The 27,242-nt window shown below is 36.3% G+C and overlaps 1 pseudogene; it reads right to left on the reverse strand.

The window, feature by feature from the left end:
• Window positions 1–1,835: 1,835 nt before the first annotated feature.
• LOC121156641 lies at window positions 1,836–24,434 on the reverse strand (annotated as a pseudogene).
• Window positions 24,435–27,242: the final 2,808 nt, after the last annotated feature.

Consider the following 27,242-nt stretch of genomic DNA (forward strand, 5'->3'; position numbering starts at 1 on the left):
CTATGATAAGCAAACAAACAAACAATAAACACCAAAGCTGGTAGCGGGCAGGAGATTGGTGTACTGCTTCGGATCCTGCTTGGGCTACGTCCCATACCAAAACTCAATGAGTAGCTCCGCTTTTGATTCCAGTTTGCTAGCTTTCCACACCCTTTGAAGTAACAACACTTGGTTTCCACTACCTATGTAGAAAACACAGATTGAGTTCTAGGCTCCTGGCATTGGGCTGAATCAGAAAGTCTGCGGAATGATTGGAGAGTGAACCAGCCTCTGTCTGTTTCTTCCTTTGCAAATGAAATAGAGATAAAAATAAATAAAAATTTAAAAAGTGTTGATCAGAGAAATTGAACATCAAAGGCCTGGGAGTAAAATACTTTTCAAGCTGACTTAAAGCATGAATAGGTGGCTAATTAAAATGTAAATCTATTATTTAACCTCACAGATAAAATGTGCATATATATACACATTACATACATACAATATATGTGTATATAATATATATGTATGTATTGAGGGAGAAAGAGAGAGAGAGAGAGAGAAACTGAATTCAATGCCTGGATCGAACCCCTGATTCTAATTTCAAGATAATGTAGACTCTGAGAGGTAACATCTATTTACTACAAGCGGTTCTGTTGTGATAGGTTTTAGACATCTATTTGACAACATTGCATACTCTGAAAAGTTGTTCCTTTATAAAAGTAGTGGAAAGAAAGAAATTATGTTTTAGATAGATATGCAGATAGAATACGTAAGTCAAGTTTTTGATAAGATGGAGCCAAGGCAATGAGAACCCCAAGTGAAAAGTCCAGCCACAGTGTCGTTCAATTTTATTGATTAAATAAATGTAATACAAGATTCGAACATGACTAGAACCTAAGAACATCGAAAGAGCCATAATCCATGTAGCAAAATTTTTTGGTACATTAAAATTTCAATAATAACAACGTAATTGTAAGGGCTTTTTTTCACGAACACATTTAGTTTTATTGCAACAAAGCAACTTGTACACTTTTTAATGTTTAAAACTGAGCGTCTTTTCCAGTGAAACAAAAAGAAAATTTAAAAATAAACAGGAACAAAATTACAATAGAGAATGTCAATTCCAAATAAGATCCTACAGGTTCTGCTGATTCTCCCATCGAGTGGCCGGGCTCGGTCATCATTAGGAGACAAGTGTTTTAATCATTGTTGTTGTTTGTTTTTAAAGTGTCACCTTAGACTGCAAGGATGTCTGTTAAACACGACAATGAAACATGCCAAGGGAGAAGCCGTGCTGTCAGAATGCCCACGGAACCCATCCAAACATCTCAAACCCACTGTTCGCTGACCTTCTACAACCCCATTTTTAAAGTTTTTTTTTTTTAAAGAGAAAGTAGACAGATACATGTTGGTAAGTGCTGACTGTCCATATTCACATAGAGACACGCTGTAATCTCTGAGCTCAATATACAGAGAAAGGAGGAAAAAGCTAGAATTCTATGCACGACTGCACAGGGGCCAGCAGCCGCCAGCTCTCCGCCGAGCAGGAGGTTTGGTTTTCCCACACAGCTTGGTGGTGTTGATTCCAAACAAGAGGGGATTAAAATGACATTTGGAACAGAAAGGGGAAAGAGATTCTTTTCCCATTATATTCTGCATAAGGTATTAACCCGCAATGAGGTGATAAGCATGGAGTAAAGAGACCTTAAAAACAGGCAGACTGAGCGAGCATAGGAGGGGAAAAATAAGACAGCAACTTGCTCCCAGGGGCATGAGAAGTTAAGCACACACACACACACACACACACACACACACACACACACACACACACGAGAGGAATCCATCAGTGTTTTCTATTAGTCATCTGCTCCTTCATCCTCCTCTCTTTCACCTTCATCATCATCATCTTCTTCACCTTCATTCTCATCTCCCTCCTTATCGATGTCTTCCAATCCTTCTTCTTCATCATCGTCATCATCTTCTCCTTCCCCTTCCTCATCATCCATTTCTGGAACCAAGTCCTACTGCAGCGGGTTGGGCCAGACGTGGTCCTTGATGGCCTCGCGCGGCTCGTCCGCAGGGTCAGTGAACCAGCTGAAGAAGCTCTAGGGCTCCTCGTGCTGCCGCTTCCTGCTGACTTTGTTCTGTGTTGGACTTGAAGGCTTCAACGGGTCCTTTCTGGATTTCCATGTGATCTCAGCGGACTTTGAGGAAGGATGCCCGCTCTCGTTCAGATGGAATTCTTTGGAGACAACTTCATTTTCAAAGTAAGGGTCTTCATCAAAATAAAAATCTGTTCTGTAACCTGACCTAATATCTTCAAACTATCACTTCGACTCTGGTGAGATAACGCAGCGCATTCTCATCCTCTTCCCCCAGCAGTGTAGACACTTGCGGCTGGATGACAAATGTTGTTACCCCAAAATTTGGCATTTTGGCGATCAATTCTGACCTCTTCTGAAAAAAGATTGGCGGAGTTTGTTATATTTCTGTTCCATGTTTAAAATCTCCTCTCTGGCTTGTTCATTAAGTCTGTTTCATTCTGTACTTCATCGATATGTTCAATTGCTTCTTGTTGTTCGTTTTCCCCTTGGGCGGATCCAGAGAGGTTCCTGGATCCGCCGGCTTAGCGTCTGGAGCCAGTCTGGGCTTCTTCATTTAGGGCTGGAACGAAGCTGGGCGTTTGGAGACCATTCTTAAAGGAACTTAGCCGCACCACCAAGCGGGAAGGAAGCAGCTGAGGAATGGGACTCGAGGGCAATTTCTTGTTCTGATGCTTGTGCAATCAAGATACAGAGAGAGATATTATTTCAAGACTATTGATTTTATTTGCATCAAAAGATTATATTCAAGATTTAATTATTCCATGATGAATCCTGCTAATGTATCAATTTCCTATGTTTCCAGAGATTCTAGGTGGGAATCATGACACAACTGATTGCCACAATAGTAGCTCCATGCCGATTCTATGATGATAATTTAGAAACATTCGGAGACAGTCTTACCCTCAAAGCTTGGAAAGCTGAAAAAATGACCTGACTCTTGAGTTGCTCAGGGAAATGCCTGATTCAGGAACCAAGGCTTTCCATATGAACCAACATATTCTAGTAAAAGCTGTTTTCCTGTTACTCTCTACTCAGAGCTAATTGTTCTAATTAGGAATTGCAATTCAAAGAGGTTTCAGTGTCTCATTTAGAAAGTGTACTGGGGCCCTGCACAATAGCATAGTGCTTACGGTCCTTGCCTTGAACGCGCAGGGATCCCACATGGACACTGGTTCTAATCCTTGCAGCTCCACTTCCCATCCAGCTCCCCGCCTGTGGCCTGGGAAAGCAGTTGAGGACAGCCCAAAGCCTTGGGACCCTGCACCCGCGTGGGAGACCCGGAAGAAGCTCCTGGCTCTTGGCTTTGGATCCGCTCAGCACTGGGATATGGAGGTCACTTGGGAAGTGAATCATCTGACAGAAGATTTTCCTCTCCTTTCAGTACATCTGCCTTTCCAATAAAATTAATAAATCTTAAAAAAAAAAAGTATTCTGAACTTTAAGCTTGGTCCTTCACCCCTATCCCACGCCTAAGCTAATAAAAAGTTAACTATGCACAATGAAAACAAAATCGGACACATCTTTGAATCTTCATAGGACTGTATTAAAGTTCGTCTTGAAAGAACTAAATGTATTATTCTGAGTTCTCTCTAATTTTTAAAGCATGAGTTTTATAATTCTGTGTAAAATGTATTACAAAAGAATTTTTAAAACCTACATAATTATGAGTCCACTTATTTCTTTCCTTTTGTTAAAAACACCAGTAGGACCTGTATTGCAAATTAAGTTCAAAACTAGCCATTTTTGTATCTATGTTCCTACTGTTATTTGTGATAGAAATAACTGTTTTGAAATAAGACCTATTGTATGCAGTAATAATTTTATCTATTTTAAATATCTTTAAACAGTCTCACATTGGGGTCATGATCTCTCACAAAGACTCTTCTCCTTTAGAAAAAGACCTGTGAACATCCAAAAAAAGTCAGGCTTTTTCATTCCAGTTTGAATACAAAAGGACAGTGCAGCTATTTAAAAAGTGTGCTAGTAATTAAATGGATAACTGAAGAGCCACTTTGTAATAAGAATTTTCAGACACAAGCTCATTGTGCTGAAATGAATTTAAAATTGTAATGGAATATTTGCATATGTGAATTATCTGCACTTTCAAAAAAATTGGAATCCTCTTTTCAATATATTTCAATGTATCCACATTTGCATAATGAATTGGAAAGCATGGTTATTGCTTAGACAAACCTTGATTGTTTTTAAAAACTGTTGAATATAGAGGTAAATGAGATTTAAAGCAAGCTGCACATACCTTTAATTTAGCGTCTACATCATACGTTTTGGTTCTTATGATATAGATCGTTCAGCATCCAAAGCTGTGGGTAGATAAACCAAACATTCAAACAATCTAAATTTTGATTACATAGGAGATGAGTGATTTATTGGCTGTGTCACAAATCCCTGTCCAAATGGATATTTTTATAATAGAAGACAGTAGAGCTTCATTTTTATTAATTACCTTATGATTTTTTTGAATATGAAAACCTATCTCTTGCTATGTAAGAACATTTAATTTTATATCCCAGTAAATAACTCCAATGCCTTTTGAAGGAATTTTATTTGTATTATTTTATGCAAAATTTTCATTGAAATTAAAAATGATAAAATATTGAACAAAGCATTCTCCATATTTTCTGCATTCAACCATCATTAAGTTTTTTCTTTCAAAAATTTCCATTATTTTTATATAAGCACTTTATGGTCATGAATACATAAATTTACTGATCACAAGTTTAGAATATATACATACATATATATTACGCATTATTTTTGCTTCATATTGTTTTAGAGTAGTTTTAGATTTATAGAAAAGCATAAAACAGTCCAAAGTTCCCCTATAACCTCATCCAATATATACAGACCAGATAATCATACATGAGCATCTGCAACTTCAGTTTCCTCTTGTGGTGACCAACAATTACTTCCGGCTTCTCTCTCTTCCTTCCTTTCCTTTCTTTCTTTCTTTCTTTCTTTCTTTCTTTCTTTCTTTCTTTCTTTCTTTCTTTCTTTCTTTCTTTCTTCCCATTGTTATACATAGAACCAGTGACTTAACGGACTTCCAGCTCTTGTTGGGTCATGTGCTTGCCTACTTTGGACCAATAACTTATACCTATAATTCCTTTTCATGCCTTTGTTTAATTAGATTTTCCATATTACACCTTTTTAAATAGTTTTTGTGTCTTACAGCTGTTTCAGCTGTAATCTGTTGTATGATGAGCCCAGTTGAAGGCAGTAGCAAATGGTATCTACACTTTCATGGCTATAATTTCTGTGCTGTGACTCACACAAGTATTTATTGGTTTTTGACCGCCTGTCACCTGTTTAGGTAAGACAGGGGTGCAGACAAGGCCGAACTTGGGTGAATTCTATGACAAATCTGACTAGACTCTGGTAAAGTCCACTTCTTTGAGAAAAGCCCTGCTTTATTGAAACTTTATGGACATGCTTCAAAATGATTTTCTCTCTTCTTTCCTGTAAAAATCAATCTCATTCTTTTCCTCTCTTTCTCAGAAACATACAGGCATTTTCACAGATCTTCCCATATGAAAATCTAGAGACCCTGAATATGAAGTCTGTAAATGTGGAGAAAGCCTCTTAGGACTGGGTTCCCAGAGATATTTTGTTGTAAAGTGAGTTGTTGCTCAGATTCCAGAATTCATAAAAATTGTCACTGAAATGCCCCTGACAGGTTACAGCTTCAGTTACTTTTGATCCATATAAGTTAATTTCACTGGTTTCTACTTATCTCTTTCAGATTTATATATGCTTTGTTCTGTAGTTTAAATCCTCTAAGTATAAGAAAATTAGTTTGCAGTTTGAGCTATATTTTTCTTATAAGTGATGGTTTCTAATAGCTTTGATGTGATTTCACATCTGTGTTCATGATTTGTAGTATAACAGTCATGATTATGCAAGTTTCTTTTCTTTTTCTTTTTTCTTCTTCTTCTTCTTCTTCTCCTTTCTCTCTCTCTCTCTCTCTCTCTCTCTCTCTCTCTCTCTCTCTCTCTCTCTTTTTTTTCCTGTTCCCCTGCTGTGTTATCTCAAAGTTAAGATGTCTTTCATTAGGACCCTGGGCTCAGTGGTTAAGGTCCTCACTTAACCGTGCCAGGAACCCATATGAGAGACTATTCTAATCCCAGGAGACTGCTCCACTTCCCTGCCTGTGGCCTGGGAAAGCAGTTGAGGACGGCACAAAGCCTTGGGACCCTGCACCCACGTGGGAGACCTAGAAGAAGATCTGGGCTCCTGGCTTCGGACTGGTGCAGCACTGGATGTTGCGGCCACTTGGAGAGTGAATCATTGGATGGGAGATCTTTCTCTGCCTCTCCTCTCTGTACATCTGCCTTTCCAATAAAACATAAATAAATCTTTTTAAAAAGTCTTTCATTATCAAAGTTTTGTATGGCTGTGTTCAGAATTTTTGCTAATAATACAAATCAATTCCCACACATATCATGATAAATTTTAAATTACATTTGAAGAATTCAGAACATGTTCTCCTTCTTGTTTTTTATGCTACTTCCGTTGTGGAACTGACACCAAACTATGACCCATTTTGTTGACAAATGCTGTGCATTGTAACCTCTCCCACATTGGTTATGACTGATCTACACCAGTGCATGTAAATTTATTTTGGATTAGTTAAAATAATTCAATCAGATATACTAGCAGATAGTTTTTTTTCACTGGTTATGTAGCTATACTTTTCCTAAGCCAGTTACAGGATAGAGACCATTAGAGACGAGATGAATGTACTAAAATTGTGAAATAATGATTGGCCACATAAGTTGTGAAAATCCCAGTCTAATTATACTCATGCATGTCTATTTTATTATGTTAGAGTTTTGTTTTATTTAATTGCAAGCAAGTGAATTATTTTCTGATACAATTTTATTTGTAAGCCTTTTTCTATTTCTTGGTAATATAAATATTATATATTGAGTTTTCTGAAATGTTGTGAATGCTTTGTATTTTTATTTAGAAAATATTCTGACAAACTATATTATTACAATGCAAAGAATAGACTGTTTTTAATATTCAGGACACTATAGGAAAATTTCTCTTTAAAGCGTTTTCTGCATTGGCAAACATTTGATTCTCCAGTTAAGATCTTGATTAAGATGTCTGTGTTTTTGCATTAAAGTATCTAATATCAGTACTAAGTTCTGAATCGTGACTGTAGCTTCCTGTTGATGTAGATCCTGAGATCTTGTTTCAGGGCAAGGACTTTACCCACTAGGCTATCACACTGGGCCCTCTACAATCTTTAATGATAAACTACAGTAGAGATACAGGACATCATATAAAATATGCCATGCATAAATGCATTGTTTTATTTGCAAACCAGAGTTACAGGGAGGTAGAGGGGGAAAAAAATCTTCCAACAACTGGATCACTCTCCAAAGGTCCTCCTCAGTCAAAACAGCCTTTCCAAAGATGGGAGACAGGAGACTTAACCAATCTCCTGTGTCCTTGCCATGTAGCAAGGTCTTGCACCATCCTCCTCTGCTTTTCTAGACCTACCCTACTAATGATCCTTATATATTATCAGCCTGGATAATCAACAACAACAATATTAGCAGCAACAACAAAAATTTATCTGTTGCCCACAGGAGATATAGCTCACCAACAAAGTAGAGAAGGCCTCTTCATTTTTACGCAGGAAAAATATACTTAAATATGCATGTCAAAAGTCAATTAACATATTGAGGAAATACAATCAGACTCATCATTGACCTCTCAGATGAAGCTCGACAGGCCGGAAGACATATTCCAGATTCTAAAAGGAAAAACAAACAAACAAGCAAACAAATAAATTGTTAGCCCAGAATAACTTTCCCTGTGAAACTTTCCTTTGTCTTTGAAAATAAAATAAGATTTTTTTCACAGTAAAGAAAAGCTCAGAGAATTCAGCATATGTAGACTTGCTTTACAAATGTTTTCTCTTCCTTTTGTAAAGCACCATAGATTCAGTCACAGGATTCCTGGTGACCTAATACATTGAAGTCACTCCCAAAGGCCGCAGCCATACATATTATTAGATTAAGTGTTCACATTCTTTATTATCAATTCTAGATTCAAAACTAAGTGCTTGTATTAGATTAGAATAAAATCATACCCAAAGTTGATTCCCACAGTGGAATCTTCAAAGTAGGCAATGCTTACTGTATGTCATATGCAATTTGCGGTCCCTTTCCCTATCATTTGTCTTTGATCATTTAAACTAGAAGTTCTTCTCTCAATTCAGGATATTAGGGCCACACGTTATGATGCAGTGACTAAATCATTTCCTTGTGCACACCGGGGTCCCTTGTGAGCACTGGTTCATGTCCCAGCTGCTCAACTTCCCATCCAGCTGCCAACTTGGGGCTTGGGAAAGCAGCAGAATATTTTTCAAAGCCCTGGGACCCTAAACTTACTTTGGGGACCTGGAAAATGCCCCTGGCTCAGTTCAGGTTATTGCGGCCTCATGGGGGGTGTATGGTGAACCAGTAGTAGATGGAAGATCTTTCTCTCAATAGCTCCTTCACTCTGTAAATCTGGTTGTCCAATGAAAGTACAAAAACCTTCAAATTAGAATTTTGTTTTCTGAACATGTCTTCATGCATAAAAATAGAATGTAATTTGAAAAGATATACTATACACAATTTTCATGCGGACTTCCCATTTTATTAATTATTCCTTATAAATGCTGAGTGAATGACATGGGAAATATACAACTTACACTCCAGCAATGTTTGTTTTAGTGTCTCTAGTGTGATGTTTATGGCTTTACCTTAACTTTTGTTTTAATTTCCAGATAGTGTTATTTTTCCTTTATACCAAATTGCAATGTCTTTCTTTCTTTCTTTCTTTCTTTCTTTCTTTCTTTCTTTCTTTCTTTCTTTCTTTCTTTCTTTCTTTCTTTTCCTTCTTTTCATTTTTTGACTACTAAATCTCCTTAGTAACAGTGAGAGCGCATGATCAGAGAAACATGCTCTATGGTCACTTGTATTTATTTTTGCATGAATCAGCTAATGGAATGTATCTGAAAGAAATAGAGAGCCTGGGAGTCTTATAAACAGGCTACCTATTTTTTTTTTTATTAGTTCATTGGCGGAGACCAGATCCAGCTGACTGAGAGCTTGCAAAGGATGCATGGATTGGCGAGACAATAGGAAGAAGAGATAAGACACGGACCACTATGACATGATGCTCATAATGGACAACTCAGAAAAGTTGTCTTCTTTATTTATACACAAATCATCACAAGCTTTTGCACAACATCCGATTGTTTCATTTTTACTTCATGGTTAAGACAATACGAAAAACAATCCTAACGATAATATTTTCAACAAACTATTACTCATTGAAATCTGCAATCACCTGGCTGAAGCCAGGAACTCCACGGTTGACAGTGCATGTGGTTACATAGTGACAAGGATTTAATTATACTCAAAATCAATTTTTACTAAATACAAACTAATATTGCTTGAAATATTAAGAGTACAGAATTAAAATATGATAAATTAAAGGATCTTATAAAAGCATATAACATAGATTCTTTGCTAAATCTTATCATCAAATCATGCGTTAATCACTGTCACCTTCACCTAGAGCTGCTTCTTTTTTTCTTTTTTTTCTCTCTTTTTTTTTTTTTTTTTTTTTGTTAAAGGGCATGAAAGGGATCAAGGCAATTCAGCCAATCTACAGAGGGCTTTTACAAGAAACTTTCTTTTATCTTTATAAATTATTTTCTTTCCCTAAATGTAAGTGCCAATATAAGATAGAGATTTTAAGCCATTTTGAGGGGGTTTTGTTTTGTTTCCTTTTACAAGATGCCCCATATATTTTTGCTTTTTGTGGTAAGAAACTAAAATGCATCATATTATGTGTTGTAACAGTTTGAGGTGCATGGTAAACAAACTTTTTGTACCTCCATGATTGCCATCTTTTGCAAGATGTTATTAAGCCATTTCTTTCTTTTTATTAAAATTCAATTTATTTATTTATGTGACACAGTTTTATAGGTACTGGGATTCTGCCACCCTTCCCCAAACTCTCCCCCACATGGTGGATTCCTCTTGACCATAGTTCAAGTTCAGTTGAGATTCCTTCATTGCAAGCATATACCAAGCATAGAGACCATCATCTTATTGTCCAGATAAGCTCAATGGCTTTGTGGGGAGACCTTCTCTGGTCTGAAGGTAGAGCCAACAGACTAAAAACCCAATCAATCAAAGCCCCAACATAACATCGGCAACAATATACAATGTTATGATATTAATTGATGTAATATTGAGTAAACAATCTATTAAAAATAATGCAAGTTCTTAGCTACATTCTGTGACTACTCCATTGACATTTCAACAATTGAGGTGCATAACAGTTATATTAGGGGTGAAGCACAAGGTTTTGAAAGTATAGTAGGTTTTACAATTTTTCAAAAGCACATGGGTTGAGACAGTAGTAATTACAGGTTCAAAAAGAGGAAAAAAATTACACGTTAAATCAATGCAAACATGTGGTATCTAACCTTTTGGGATTGGCTCATTTCCCTTAGCATTATAGTTTTCAGTTGGGCCCATTTGGCCAAAAAGAACTGCATTTTGTCAATCCATTTCTTAAGGAAAGCATTACTTATATTAGGGCAAACTTCAGCACAAAAGTGGCCACATAATAAGATGTTTGGAAACATTGTGGACTTAATTGTACTATTGTATACTTTTAACTGTGTGTCATAGCCTTACATTACTAAAAGTGTTTTTATTATAACATGATCAATTTGAGGTGTCATACCAGTTATAGGAATCACTTCACATTAGCAGAAAAACAACACCACCACACTCAGGAGAATTCTATGAAACATCACAGAGGTGATTGAGTGTCCATACAATGAGGTGAGGCAGCAATAAAGTGACTGGAGACATTCTGCCGGGCCTTGCCACGAAGCCAGAAACTCCTTGAAGCCTTGCTACAAGGAGCAGTGCACATCACACACCCATGCCATCTGACCCAACTGCACAGCACCCCCAATTCATTATGTGTCAATTTTTTGTATCAAAATTTATTCAGATGATACAAGAAATAAAATACATAACAACAGCAGCTAGAAGCACAATCATCTTTAATGGGCAATTAAATGGGGAGGACACAGAAATGGATGGGTCACTGATAACAAAAGCCCATCCAGGGAATGATGGTGAGAGAGCTACTCTCAGGGAAATCCCTAGGATAGGGCAGAGAAGGAGCTGCCCTGTCCAGGTGATGACATCCCGTGGTATTGAAAGTAGGAGCTTTTTGAATCTCAGAACTTGAGTGATTCATGGAAGCCTGAGCCCATAAAACTACAAGGACTCTCAGGGGAGACTCTTATAGAGCACACAAAGAAGTTCTGCTCTAAATGGCTAAAATTATGCTGTTTTGCTACCTTGGGCCATTTTTGAAATAATTGGATGTATAAGAATTGAGTTTGATAACAGTAGACTTTTGATCCAGAGTCCCAGGCTGTAGTGAAGAAACAAACAGCCTGGGGAGCAATTCACAGAGGCTATCTTGGATTCATTTATACTACAAAGCAGAACAATAATTCTTGCCACACATCTGCCACTTGGGGGATTAATGAAATAATATTTCTGAAGCTCTTTGTAATTTTTCTCAGGAAAGCCACATTATTGCTCCAAAGCAGGTGATTAAAGCAGAAATCTTTCCCCAAAGTAGCTTACACACAATCACTGCTGTTATACTCATTGCAACTGAAATGTGCCAGTCACAGAGACAATAAACACTAACATTTTTCCTTTAGAAATTATTGGGAGGGAATTAGTTGAACTATTGAAAATCCATTTAAACAATCGTTTACATATACATATCAAATAGAGATTTGTATTAAATGGTTTTTCAAGGATTATATTAAGATTTTCAATGAATAAAGTGACGTGAACGTTCTGATTAGTATAAAATATAAGTCATAATTAGATTGAAAAGTGTGTTTTCACATGAGGAGCTGTGTTCATAGAAACCAGTCTATCTATAATCACTTTGGGAGAACGCAGTTTATTTGACATTGTAGAATAAATTGATTTGCTTTTGTAACCTTAAATGTCACAGATTAGAAAATCTGTGAAATTTCTGAAGAATATCTGTGATATTTCTGAAAAACTTTACTAATTGCTATTTTGAAACAATAGGCATTATGGAAATTTATCACTAAATCAGATGAAGCTACTTTCTGTGTATATCTGTACATACATACATGCTTAGTGAGATTAATAGATGAATCAAAAATCACTGTTTAGCTGTTTAGTTAATAAAAAAATCATATAATTTTTAGTATGATTTGCAATGATGTGATTAATGTGAGTGAAGAATAGGTGCATACAGACATTTAAATAATTCAATCTACTGTTAATAAATCACATTTTAAAGTTTGCTTTTCCATTAATTATTTGATCAAATGTGAATATCAAAAATGACAAAAGGCACTTTAAGTTTGTCTCATTTTTATCAAATTCTCTTAAAACATCAAAAGAACAAATATTAATTTGAAAAAAGATTAGTGAAAATTGTATAATCACACCCAGCTCCTGTAGTCGAAGTCCTCTTTATTAATTATATATTAGTTATGCACTTCTTCTCTTAAGCTAGAATTGACTTCCCAAGTTGCCATGATTATTCTGATACATATTAAGAGATAATAAATATTGTTTACCTCCGCTTAAAATTCTATCCTGAATATGCTGGTTTTAATCTCAACCCTGGATGTATTTTTAATTCCTAGTGATTAGACTAGAACGATGACTAATGTCAAAAAGCATCTATTACTTAGAGAGGCCAACATTGTGATACAGTGGTTCAAGTTTCCGGCAATGCTGGCCTGTTTGTGTCCCAGATCTTCTGTTTCTGGTCCAACTCCCTTCAAATGTTCCTGGAAACACATATGCTTGGGTTCCTGCTATATACTTGAGAGATGCAGATGAGTTCTTAAATCCTGGATTCATGGAGGAGGTCAAATCACTGCAGCCATTTAAGCCTGCACATGGAAAATCACTCTGTGTGGCTCCCTTTCTCTATATATAATTATTTCTTTCAAATAATGTTATTCTTTCTTTAACACAAGAATACATCTATTGCTATAAATAAAGATTCTATATTATAAAACATAGAATTGGTTTTGGTTAAGTGGAGTCTATGCAATTGGATGATTTTATTATTAGCAATCCTATAATTCTGATAACGCGCCCTCTGCTTCATTGCTATGCTAGCAGAGAAAATACTTGACATTTTTGTCTGGTGAACATTGAAGAGAGTACCGATACCTTCACACTTCGTTCTTGGTTCTACAGCTGCCTCTTGTTCCCCTTATATCCTTCATCTTCCATCAAGCCTTGTTCTTAAAGAACACCTAATGAAAGGTTGTTGTTCATTGGTAAACCATAGATACTCACACTTCATCTCTTTCTCCTCCTGTACAAGCTCAACAATTTTGTCACTAATTTCACATTAGGAAGTTTCTTGTGAAGAAACAGTGTGGATTTTTTTAAAAATTATGGTTATCATCATCATTAATCATTAACTCACCTATGACTCAACTCTTTAGCTATTCTCTGACCTAATATCATGCAAATCTCTTACACAGATCAATGGAACATTTTAATATTATTCAAATACAGTTCATACATGATACAGCTTTAGACTACCAAGGTCCATATTCCAGTTCTCTGGTATTAAGCCCATGGCAAAGTAAAGAGCTGTTTTTATGGCTGGTGACTAATTCTATAATGTTGATTTCACAGTCTTACTGAAGAATCTCAAGATACTATGTGTGCTATTACTCACAAGTGAAGCTTACACAGTTCCAAGCAAATTTATCTATAACAGACATTTTGGCACCAAAGATTTAGCAGAATTGTTTAGACGTGGGGGATAATACAACATCAATAGGTGTAGAGCCTAGTTTTATTCTGAGCTCCCTTAAAAATGCTTGCCTTCATAATCAATGGCATGTAATACAATTCTAGAATTCACTTCACTCTCTCTGTAGTCAATTAAACCCAGTTCCACATTAGTGTTGCCTTTCGCAAACCACTGCTCCTTGAAGATAAGCATCATAAAATATTGCAGAAAAACTAGTAATTACCTTACCTGTCTCAGTAAAATTAGTGTCTTCTGGACCCAACCTGTAAATGCAGTCTGCACAACTATATGTGCCATTATGAGTATATTCTGTGTCTTATTCATTTCTCCATACTGCAAGAAAGATTTTTAATCATAGTTGTCTCATTGTTTTTCCCCTAAGTGTCATCATGATCAAATTTGAGGGAGAATTCCTTAGGAATATTACGACCAAGCCCAATTATCCTTACAATAAACAAATTATTTACTGAGAACATGGCCAATGGAAATAATTTTTCTGTAATCCAGGTTTCTATCCCAGCTGTGTTACCTTCTGTCTTACACTCTACTGACAAAATTCTTTCCTATTTTCTGTAGGATTTAAGTCTGTTCATAGTGTTGGTGATATTGAAGACTTTAAAATGGAAGCCTTTGTCGAGTGAAAAGTTGAGATGGATGCTTTAGACTAAGAGAAGCGAATATCTGGTTCATCTTCAAAGTTGCTTAGCTTTGACTATGCAAGTTTGATACCAACTAGGTTATATGCACCTGAAAGTTTTTATGCAAACAAGATGTCAATGGAGCAAAACAGTTGGAGCCAAGGTGATTGTCACCTCAAAATATGCAGTCACTGGTAAATTGCAGAGAGATGTGGAAGCTAGAAAAAAAAAATAGTTTGCTACCCTGTGCTGGCTCAAAATAGGTGGTCTCGAAATAACACTAAGTCAAGCTTTCATGGCAACTGCTATGTGCACGATGTTCATCTTTTGAGTGAGCAACTGTGGCTGTTTCTCATATTGTAGGGGACTTTTGTAGGATCTCTCTGACTACATAAAATGGGGGCTCTGGCAGAGGGGAAAATTGTTTGGTCTCAGAAGGTCTGTTTGGTCATGGTGCCCTGCCACACCATAGAAGCCAAAGAAAACTCCAAGACAGTGATTTTTTAAAAAAATGACATAAGTGATACAGAGATGATAAGGCAAATATATCATGGTACAAAAACAAACAACAACAAAACCTTGAGCAGGGGCCAATGTAAAATAAAAATACACTATATGTACTAACTTGGTCATTGGGTATTTATGCATTTATGTATTTTTGAGTCCAAATGTGACTAGATGCAGAGTGTGGAGTCCTAATTTCAATCATGGAGATTAGTGCTGATAAAGACCTGCAAAGTTTTACCAACCTTTTAGTGCCCTAGAAGGGTCCACAACAAATGTCCTTACTAAGATAGAGACACACCAGAGCTAAGTTGGACTCACTAGGTTCAGGTTTTCAGATCTGGAAATGAGACCCAGAAGCTGGTTAAAAAAAAAAACAAAAGCAAAAACTCCACAACTAAGGGAATTGTGTAGATCACAGGAAGACTCATTAAAGATGACTCAGAAAAGTTTAACTATGAGTTGATTCAAAGTAAAGAATAGTCATACTTCAGCCAGGGTATCTTTACTATAGAGTGCAGAGGCTGAAATGCCTGGGTAGGATGTGTCAGATTTTAGGCACAAGCCCTTGCCTCAGAGACAGGTGATTCTGTTTTTTCTAGAATGGTATGACCTTCTGGAACAATACTGTTCCTATGTGGGGAGACACAGAGTAACACAATTTGCAAAACCTTTCATTGGTTTTCCTTGCTTTGCAAGGGTTCGGGCTTCACAGTAATGCCCTCTTTTCTCTTTAGGGAACATGAACCATCCCTCTTGCTCATCCATCTAGGAGGCTAAGTTCGATAAACACATGGGAGGATTGTCGACCTGTATGGCCATCTTGAACATCATTGGTCAGACAGTGGTAATTACTAATGAGAATCTTACTGTAGTACATGAACACTTTCATAGTTAGCCATTCACTTTAGTTGTCAATGTTTGTACCTTTTCAATTAAACCAGCTTAATTTTTCATAAGGCTGTCTGTAAGAGACGAACATCTACTTGAAAATTGCTACTGAAACTTTTTGCTTTTATACTTTTAGAGAACACTTTCAGCTTCCAGTTGGATACCCAGAACCTATAATTTCCTGTCTACAGGCCTTTTAGTATCATTAGCAGGAGCCACCCAACTCCTCAATCTTTATAAATATCACTGCTATTATAGCTTTCAAGTGCCATGGCTCTCAGATCTAACATCTAAGATGGCTCCCTCTTCTTGTTCCTTTCTCCTAATCAAATAACGTTTTAGAATTTCTGATGTGAATATGTTCAATAAGTTATCATCAATTTATTTCTAATATCAGCTATTTTTCTTGGACTCTTCAACAGGATCTTGAAACAAATATATGGAGACATTTTTTTTTTTAAGAAGTAGTTTAGTACTCCCATAAACTAGATAGCAATCATGTAATTGAGGCAGGAATGTCAAAGAGAAAAGAAGACCATATGTTGGTAGGATGGATGTACGTAACTTTATATCAGATATGACTCTTTTTCTTAAAAGCAGTGTGTGTTTTTGACTCTGGAATGGAGGTGGAAGGGGGATGAATGGCTTTTATTCATCAATGGCCAGATTGTTTTGTTCTGTGTCACTTTTTGTGGGACACAAAAAGGTGAAATCCATTTATTATAGATTTTCTTTGAAGGTTTAAAAGAAAAACTGAGAGGAAGCCTTAAGCATAAGTATTGTAGCACTGGGTAGTGACTGCTGCTTGGGGTGATTTTAATTAACATGATTTTTTTTCCTTCATGATTGGATGGTATAAAACAGACCACAAAGTTAATGAATTGAAGTATTTGGAATGTAGCTTGCATAAATTTACATCAAATGAAGTCAAACTAAAGCAAATAAAAAAATCTAATGATTATCTTCTTTAGCAAAATCTATCTAATAGTTGTCTAAAAACTATCTAATAGTTCCACTTCCCATCCAGCTCCCCCTGCTTGTGACCTGGGAAGGCAGTCAAGGACGGCCCAAAGCTTTGGGACCCTGTACCCACAAGGGAGACCCAGATGAAGCTCCTGGCTCCTGGCTTCAGATGGGCGCAACACCGGCTTTTGTAATCACTTGGGGGGTGCATCATCGTACTAAAGATATTTCTGTCTCTCCTCCTCTCTGTATATCTGGCTTTGCAATAAAAATAAGTAAATATTACACACAAAAAAACATATTCTCTGGTGTTTAGACAAACTTTATGAAAACATGCTTCTACTAATTTTTGCATTTATCCATGTTAGCTAAAAGATAAGCATTAATGATTGACCCTCTTATTCTCAAGTTGAGGTTTAACTAGTTTGCACAAAGATGCTAGTAATTCCAAAAGTTACACACATACAAGGTACTCATGCCAAGATCAGCTAAACACCAAAGAGTATTTCTTTTCTTTTTTTATTTCTTTTTTATTTTTGTCTTATATTTGATGATATTTCCTATTAGAAGCTTGAATAAAACTGCTTGAGAAAGAGATGAGAGGGAGGGAACTAGAGAATTTTCACCTGCTGCCTCACTCTCAGATGGCCTCAAAGGCCAGGCATTGGCCAGGCCAAACCCAGGGTTCTGGAACTGTATCAGTCTTTTGTGTGGGTTGCCGGTGCCAAAATACTGAGGCCACTTTTTACCTTTTTGGTCACACAAGTAGTTGGGAGCTGGATTACAAGCAGAGCCAGCAGAGTAAGAAATGCTAAACATATATGCAATATACATTACATTACATTTTTAGTACTAGTAATTTTTACTTCCAAATTTGCTTTCTTTGTCAATTTAAAAGGATGTTCATATCAAAAGACATGATCATCATTTTTTAGTTTTACATTCATATATTGAAAACATTTCTTTTTCAATAAATTATAAATGAAGCATATTTAATAAAATTCATGAGTTTTGCAATGACATCACTTAGGAGAACTTTTTCTACTTAAAAGCTGATTATTTGTTAATTTATAAAACATATTCTACAGTCAGACATAGGAACTGACAGACTAGAAGAGAATTTTTGGTTTGTTTTCCAAATACCTACAAAGCTGTAGCTAAGAGAGGTCAAAATCAGGAGCAAAGAACTGACCTTAGGCACTCCCTGTGGGTGAACATTGACCATAAGTTAGAACTAAGAGTGTTTTCAGAAGTTAAACTTACAACATTCTGTGATTTTGGTGTACGTTCTCCACAATGTAAGGGCTGTGCCAAATGCCTGCCAAGTTTTTCTTTCTGTTTTGTTTTCTTTACTTTTATATATATTTCCTTTCTGATTTAACATAATACCTCATATAAACTAAAAGTCAGAGAATATTAAAGAAAGCCAAAGTGCAAAAATTGCCATAATTACTTGTCGCGCCCACATGTCTTACCGCCCAGCAATAAGACGCAGACGCGAGTGAAGCCTCCTGCGGTAAAATTTATTGTGCACACCAACATGAAGCGGAAAGAGGCCCAGATCCCGGCAGTCTGTCTGCTCTTATGTGCTGTCTGGCCCCGCCTCCGCCGATGATAGGTCGGCGTCATGATTACGCAGGGTTCTGGGCGACTGGATTTGTCAGTCCCAGTGTTTACGTGCCTGCCGCGCCGCAGCTCACTGCGCATGCGCTAGGCGCCTGCGCAGTACTGCGAAGGCTACGTGACTCTGCACCAAACACCAAGATGTGGCTTCTCTGGCCGGCGCCATTTTGGGTACGGCATGTAGCCAGTACATACAGATATGGCTGGCAACAATTACTGGGTTATATTGTCAATTGAATCTTCAGCTTCTAAATCATAAAAAAATATGTGCAATAATACCCTGCTATTTTTTCACTAGATGCATTAGAATGAAAGTTCTATTCTTGCCATAAAATACATCCTATATTTTGCTTTAAGGAGAGTAAAAACATGGGGTCAGAATTGTAGGGTGGCAACTGAACAGCAGCTTGTATTTCATGCATGTGGTTGCAGTTTTGAGTCCCTTGTGTTTCACTTGCAATTTAGTTTCCTGCTAATGTGTTTAGGAGAATGGGAGATTGTGGCCTCTGTGCTTGAGTCCTTAATTCCATGTGTGAAAGATGCACCTCACTTTGGCTTCTGCCACATTCAACTTCAGACTTTGTGGCTTCATAGGAAATGAACTGGGAGACTTAACTGTGCCTTTCAAAAAAAGAAAAAAAAAAAAAGAGAGAGAGAGAAATATTTCAAAAAAAAAAAAAAAAAAGAAATTTCAAATTCAGTATAGGCTGCATCAACTTCCCATATTCTCTTTCCAAAAGGTTTACGCATTTATTACACACAAATCCCAATCTGCATGTGCATGTGTGGGCATGTGGTACATGCTGTAGCACATGTATCTACATTGTGACATGATTATCAAATCAGGCTAACTAAAAATCATAAATACATATAGTTGACTATTCATTTTCCCATAACCTCATTCATGACATCACATTTGTAACACTTTATCATTTAAGATTTTTTTTTTTATAAACTGGTCTGTTTTGGAAAGACAGAGTTACAGAGGGAAGGAAAGACAGCAATCTTTTCCATCTGCTGGTTTATTCCCATAAGAAAGCAGCTGGATTGGAAATTGAGCAGCTGGGACAGGAACAACTGTGCATATGGAATGCCTGGAATGCTGGCGGTGCCCGCCAAAGATTAGCTCATCAAGCCATTCTTCCTGCCACTTATTTTTCTTGTCAATGGGTACATTTTTATGTGCTATAGAACAACATTTCAATACATATACATATCCTAAGACCATCAAACCTTTATTTATCTTTTCTTTGTTTTTGGCACTCATGTGTTCTTCTTTTCATATATATGTAATATGAAATATATATAAAACACATATTACATATATAAAATATATATGAATATACATATATGTTTTTTACTAAAATACATTATAGTGAACCACAGTGATTCCCCTGTGTTGTGGACACTTAGAATTTCTTCCTTGAATCTCACTGTATATTGGTCATATTATCCCATCTTTTGTTATCCTTACCTTAACCTTTTTCCTAGCAATCATTGTCTAAACTCAGATCTGCTATTGTTCTTAACTTTTACATGCACAAAACAACATGTCCATTTTGTTTGAACTTTTTTCTTCTAATATTTTATCAAAACTATGCTTATTGATTTGAATATAAAAAATAGGTATCTAGAGACGACTTATTGCCTAATGGTTAACATACTGGTTTGAAGGCCTGTGTCTTATGATAAGAATTCCAAGGCTTCAAGCACTAGCTTAACTTCTGGTTCTTGAATCTTATGACTAGAAATCTTAGAAAGAATTTGGTATGAGTCAAGTAATTTGTTGCCTGTTACCACATGGGAAGCTTGCAATGTGCCTGACTCCTGCAGGTGCAGTCCAGGAAGGGCGCTTTTAGATATTTAAGTAGCAAACTTAAATGGGATCTGTTTTTCTCTCTCATTTTTTCTCAGTCTCACGACCATTTAGATCTTCATTTTTCTCTGTCTGCTTGCTCAAATACAATAGTTACAGACATAACAGTGAATGGAAATTACAGTAGAACAGTAGATTTAGAAAACACAAAACATTGAGTACAATACCTGAAATATCATTATAATACATTGTTCAGGAATTTGTTTAAAATAATAAGTAACATAAGAAAATATAACCAACCAACACTGATATAGCCTGATAGCACTATTTTGTGAATATGATCATGTCTAGAACCATTTGCTCATTTAAGAAAATATAATGGCTATTATTATATTGAATTTAGCAGTATTTTTTTTTAAGATTTATTTTATTTTTTTAAAGATGTATTTATTTTCATTGGAAAGGCAGATATACAGAGAGGAGGAGAGACAGAGGGGAAGATCTTCCGTCTCATGGTTCATTCCCCAAGCAGCTACAACGGCTGGAGCTGAGCCAATCTGAAGCCAGGAGCCAGGAACCAGGAGCTCTTCCAGGTCTCCCACGTGGGTGTAGGCTCCCAAGGTTTTGGGCTGTCCTCGACTGCTCTCCCAGGCCACAAGCAGGGAGCTGGATGGAAAACAGGGCTGCCGGGATAAGAACCAGCGTCTATTAGGGATCCCGGCGTGTGCAAGGGGAGGACTTTAACCACTATGCTATCGTGCCAGGCCCAATGACAGATATTTTACAAAGTGCTATTTATTCATTATCCTAAAATTTACTTTTAAATCTCAACAGTATAATAAAATTCATATTTATTACTACTTTTTGACATGTGCATTTCACAATAGTACATTTCAAAGTAGTAGTATTTTCTGGCTTTAGATAGATGTCTATGTGAATTATTAGAAATGTTAAATATGGAAAAGAGTTAAATGCTCCACACTTCGAACTATAAATACAGATTTGAAACCTTCTGTGTCAAGTGCTCCTTTTAGAGAACAATTAAATATATGACAAGGGCCTTCTTCTCGAAAACAGGACAAATATGTTCATTAATGGAAAGAAGTTTTGTGACCTATTTAAATTGCATGAAGATTATTCTTTTTTTCTATAGAAGAGTGAAATAATTTTTATTTTTAGCATACTTACTCTGTAGGAATTAAACAATTTTTATCTGAAATTTATGGTGTTCCTGAGAATAATAAATCACTGAGAATAAAAAACCACAAAGAATCGTCATACGTATATTTTATAGTATCTGAGATCCTATCTTTTTTCTGTGCATGCTTTTAACTAACATTATTCTGCCTTTTAAACATTTCTTTTAATGATAAATGCTTTCTAAGTTAAACAAGTTCAATGAATTAATTCAATTGCTTAAGCTTCTTTTAGTTGAGACTTTCAATAAGGTTTAACTTCCCTTATACCTATGAATAGTCTAATGATTTATTACATTACAATAATGTTAGGGACAACACTCAGGGGTCTGAGGTCTATGGCCTTTTAAAGAATATATGGAACCTTTTGGATGAATGATTAGTACAAAATATGTACAAAGACAGATGGTGTAAGATCTTTGACATTATACCATGTTAGTATTTCAGAACAGTTTGTTATAGAAAAAGGTCACTCAATATTAGAGGCAGACTGTAAGGGAAAAACGTAGCTGAAAGACTTGGAGGAAATGAAAGTTTAGAATACGCTATGGCCTGTATGAACTCTTTTATGCACGCAGATGGAGGAAAAGTATTGAAAAGTACTTAAAGTTCCTAAAGGAATGAAATCTTCATTTTTTGAAAAAACTATTAAGATATTCAAAAGTGGGGCCTGGCGTGGTGGCGCAGTGGTTAAGGCCCTCGCCTTGCATGCCCTGGATCCCATATGGGCGCTGGTTCTAATCCCAGCAGCCCTGCTTCCCATCCAGCTCCCTGCCTGTGGCCAGGGAAACCAGTCTAGGACAGCCCAAGGCTTTGGGACCCTGCACCCACGTGGGAGACCTGGAAGAGGCTCCTGGCTTCGGATTGGCATAGTATAGGCCATTGCGCTCACTTGGGGAGTGAATCATCGGACGGAAGATATTCCTCTCTGTTTCTCCTCGCTGTATATCTGCCTTTCCAATAAAAATAAAATAAATCTTTAAAAAAAAAAGATATTCAAAGGTGTTTTTTACTCCCAATTAATTTAATCTAAATCCATATAGCTTTCAAAAATAATTTTACTCATATTTTGTCTAGCATACCTTCTCTTTCGGTCATCACACTATTCCAATCTGAGCACAAGCTTTTAATCATAACATAAATATCCTAATTTTTATGTGTACATTTATTTGATTATTTCATTTGACAATCTAAGATATTTTAATGTTAACATGAACACAAAATCTTGTTAATTTTTTTTAAGATTTATTTTTATTACAAAGTCAGTTATACAGAGAGGAGGAGAGACAGAGAGGAAGATCTTCCATCCAATGATTCACTCCCCAAGTGGCTGCAATGGCTGGAGCTGAGCCAATCCGAAGCCAGGATCCAGGAACTTCCTCTACGTCTCCCACACGGATGCAGGGTCATCCTCGACTGCTTTGTGCCATCCCCAACTGCTTTACCAGGCTACAAGCAGGGAGCTGGATGGGAAGTGGAGCTGCCAGGATTAGAACTGGCGCCCATATGGGATCCCAGTGTGTTGAAGGCAAAGACTTTAGCTGCCCAAGATATTGTTAATTTGTGCCTAATTCTGTTTAATACTATCATAGTTATCCAAGATGAAAGTGAGACTTATTTCCTCCTCCTTTTATATTTATAATATCCCTTACTCATTTTTCCTTAAACTTATATCACAATTCATTGAATGTTTAATTTGTAACTTTAAGTGATATGTAAACTGCTTACTGCCAAGTTCAACTACAACCATAGATACCACAGGTCATCATTCACTGGCCTACCAAAACATGAATGTTAATGATTAGTTTGCTTTAAGTATGATCTTAGGTGTGACATTGTCCACATAACCAAATAGTGTAAAGTTTTACAAATGAATGTGTACTTTTCATTTTATTGTTTAAACTGTGTCAATGGTTTCAGAATATTAAGAATAAAATCCGGGCCTGGTGCAATTTCCTAGTAGCTGAAGTCCTTGCCTAACAAGAGCTAGGATCCCTTTGGGAACCAGTTTGTATCCAGACGGCTCCCCTTCTCTTCCAGCTCCCCGCTTAGGTTGTGGCAAATCCGGTGAAGGTGGCCCAATGCCCTGGGACCCTGCACCCTTGTGGGAGACCCAGAAGCATCTCTTGGCTCCTGATTTTGGATTGGTTTAGTTGCCGCTGTTGTTGCGAGTGAATCAAGATAGAAGGTCTCTCCCTTACTGTGTAAATCCAACTTTCCAATAATAAAAAAAAAATAAATAAATAAATCTAAAAGAAAAAAACAGAATAAAAGACTAGAATTTAATCTTATCAACACCTCTTTGAACTGTTTCCACATTTTTATTATTTTCTGGTGACTCTGACTTTACCTTTTTGTTTGTTTTCTGGAGAGAGAAAAAAATGTTTCATCTGTTGCTTCTGCACTCCCCAGATCCCAGTGACGGTTAAGCAGAAAGTGAGGAATTGGATGCACACGTCCCTCTTGCACGACAAGAAAACAGACAGTGGAGCCGTCATCCAGTGCGTTCTAAGGTGCACGATTAACCAAGTCAGCAACAGGAGCAAAACCACAACTGGAAATACAGCTAGTCTAGAGGATGCCTTCACAGCAGTCAGTGCCTTGATCACTACTTCAGGCGCCCATTCGAAACTAACTTTTTGTTTTTCTATTGCTACAGATACTTCATGGCCTAGAACATATGTAGCAGTTGAATTCACGTTTAAGGTATGTTTTCCCTTGAACTTTTACGTTTTCCATCTACAGTTTCAGGTTGGCAGGTTTGTGTTTCCATCGTGGCGTCTTTTAATGAAGACCACTGAACATCGTAGATCATCATGTCTTCTCATTTTACTCATCTTCAGAATGAGTTTTATTTAGTTTTACCTTTAAAATTGACATCCATCATTTGACCAAAAACTCAATGACATATAAAAAAATGAACTACAGTGAAAAGTAAATAGAAAACCTGAGACCCAGAAAATGCATCATGACAAATATGGAAACCATGCAGACACATACACTACCCAGAAGTTTCTAAAGGTGGTTGCAGAGTGGAAGCTATTAGACTTTCAGGTTCAATGGTCAATTCGCTTGGATGCTGTCAGTGCTTTATTGCTAGTCCCCCAGGTTGCCCCATTCTTTCACTTTCATAATCTGTGCTTTCACTTGCTCTAAGTTCTCTTACCCATCTTTGATATCTCTCTTTCCTTTATAACATAAATAGACTATGCTCAACTTTTGTTATGTTACTTTTTGAACTTTTTATTTACTTTTATTTATTCATTTTTTTACTTTATTTAATGATACAGTCCCGACGGCCCTAGGTTCCCCTTCTTTCCTCCCTAGCGGTGCTGCCCTAAGCTACTGTTTCCCCCAACCACTGTAATTATACTAGTATAGTCCTTTATATGCAGCTCTAACTCTATCTGCTCCTTAAGTTTATTCTGACTTGATAGGTATCAACAATGTCATACATTTTTTTAAATAATATTCGCTGAATTTGAGTACATTTTATTACATTCGTCACTGCAATTGATCTTACCTTTCCATGTCATTACTTTAGATATTTTCCATGGGGATTTCTGGATAAAATTAAATAATGTTTGTCTCCTTTTGATGTAAGAAAAAATTAAAAATTCATATCTGAAACAGAAAAATCGATATACATTAAAATTAACATGAGTAACTAGAATGTAGTTTCTAATTCAAATCTGAAATCATCTCTCACTTGTTATTTGTTTCTCAAAGACCTACCTAAGTTTTTGAATGCGACTAATTCCTGATCTCAGGAATTGTTCTTTCTTAAGAATATCTGTCTTACTGCCTTCCCTGGATTTACTTCACCAGCTCTCTAACTCATAAAATCTAAATTGTTTCTGAGAAGTCAGCTTTTTAGTAGATATGCCAATACTGTATAATAAACTTAAATTTTTCTTTCCAGATGCATTGATTTCCTTCTTTATATTGCTTTTCATTATCTAATATATTGTATGGTCTATGCAGTTGGCTTTCACTATTTCATTCTTTCTCTTCCAAAGGAATGCAAACTACATAATTAGAGACATTTCATATTGTTCAACACTTTAACTCTTACAGGGCATGGTCGCAAAGACAACATGCTAAGCAAATAACATGTGAAATGATATGTGAACAATTGATGAACTAATCTAACCTGGAATGTTTTTCTTCCTAAAGGAAAATGAATGTAAATTTTGGAAAAATATGTTCAATATGTAAATTAGCAGCAACCACTTTTTTTTTAATGAAATGAATGATCAAGACAGCACATGCCAATCTATCAGTTTTACCAAGTCAAAACATAAAATTTTGTGGCTATATATTTTCTGAATTTTTACAGTTTTTTTTTTAATTATTATTAACTACATTGCATTATGTGACACAGTTTTATAGGTGCTGGGATTCCCTCACCCCTCCCCAAACCCTCCTCCCATGGTGGATTCCTCCACCTCATTGCATAACCACAATTCAAATTCAGTTGAGATTCTTTCATTGCAAGCATATACCAAACATAGAGTCCAGTATCTTATTATCCAGGTAAGTTCAACGGCTTCTTGGGGAGATGATCTCTGGTCTAAAGGCAGAGCCAACAGAGTATCATTCCGATCAATTAAAAGCCACAACATAACATCAGCAACAATTTATAACGTTATGGAGCTAATTGACATAGTATTGAGTAACCAATATGTTAAAAAAAAATACAAGTTCTTAACCACATCCTGTGACTTCTTCATTGACATTTCAATTTTAGTTTATATACAACTTACCATATGGACTCTGCATAAAATAGTATCCATTAAGGATGATTAAAAGCTATTGAATGTAAAATATTAACAAATCAGGACTCTCAGGAACCACTGATAATGAATGATCTTAATATTTGTTTTCTCCTTTTTGACATACTTGTCTTGAAGACTTTTCCTTTTCTATGTCTGGTTGTTTGAACTAGAGCAGCATGTCAAGGCCCAGCTCAATAACCTAGTGGCTAAAGTTCTTGCATTGTATGTGTTGGGATTCCCTACAAGTGCTGGTTGGTATCATGGCTGCTCCATCTCCCTTATTGGCCTGAGAAAGAGAAAGCAGTTGAGGACAGCCCAAAGCTTTGGGACTCTGCACTAGTGTGGGAGACATGGACAAAGCTATTGGCTTCAGATTGGCTCAGCTCCAGCCATTGTGGCCACTTGGGAAGTGTATCATTAGACGGAATATCTTCCTCTCTGTATATCTGATTTTTGAGTATATATATATATATATATATATATATATATATATACATTTAACATATATATGTATCATTATATATGTTTTTAAATATATATATATATTTAAACATCAAAACATGTGTTTTAAAGTTCAATGACTCCAATGCTTCATATTACCTTACCCTAAAAAAGGACATTTTTTTCAACCAATGTATGCTAAACATTCTAGTAATCAGTAACAACTATAACAGGTTGTTAACAAAAAGTATTTCTGTTCCCCAAAGGAGGCAAGCACTAATGTGACTATCAGCAATCATATACCATTGTAAGACAAGCTTATACATTAAGACAAGTGAAAAAACTTCTTAAAACTAGTATGTAACATTTCCTATATTATCTGTACTCAAGACACAAGGTATTTAGCA

Source organism: Ochotona curzoniae, unplaced genomic scaffold, assembly GCF_017591425.1.
Source record: "Ochotona curzoniae isolate NIBS_2020 unplaced genomic scaffold, NIBS_Ocur_1.0 contig_3498, whole genome shotgun sequence".
Taxonomy (NCBI): Eukaryota; Metazoa; Chordata; class Mammalia; order Lagomorpha; family Ochotonidae; genus Ochotona; species Ochotona curzoniae.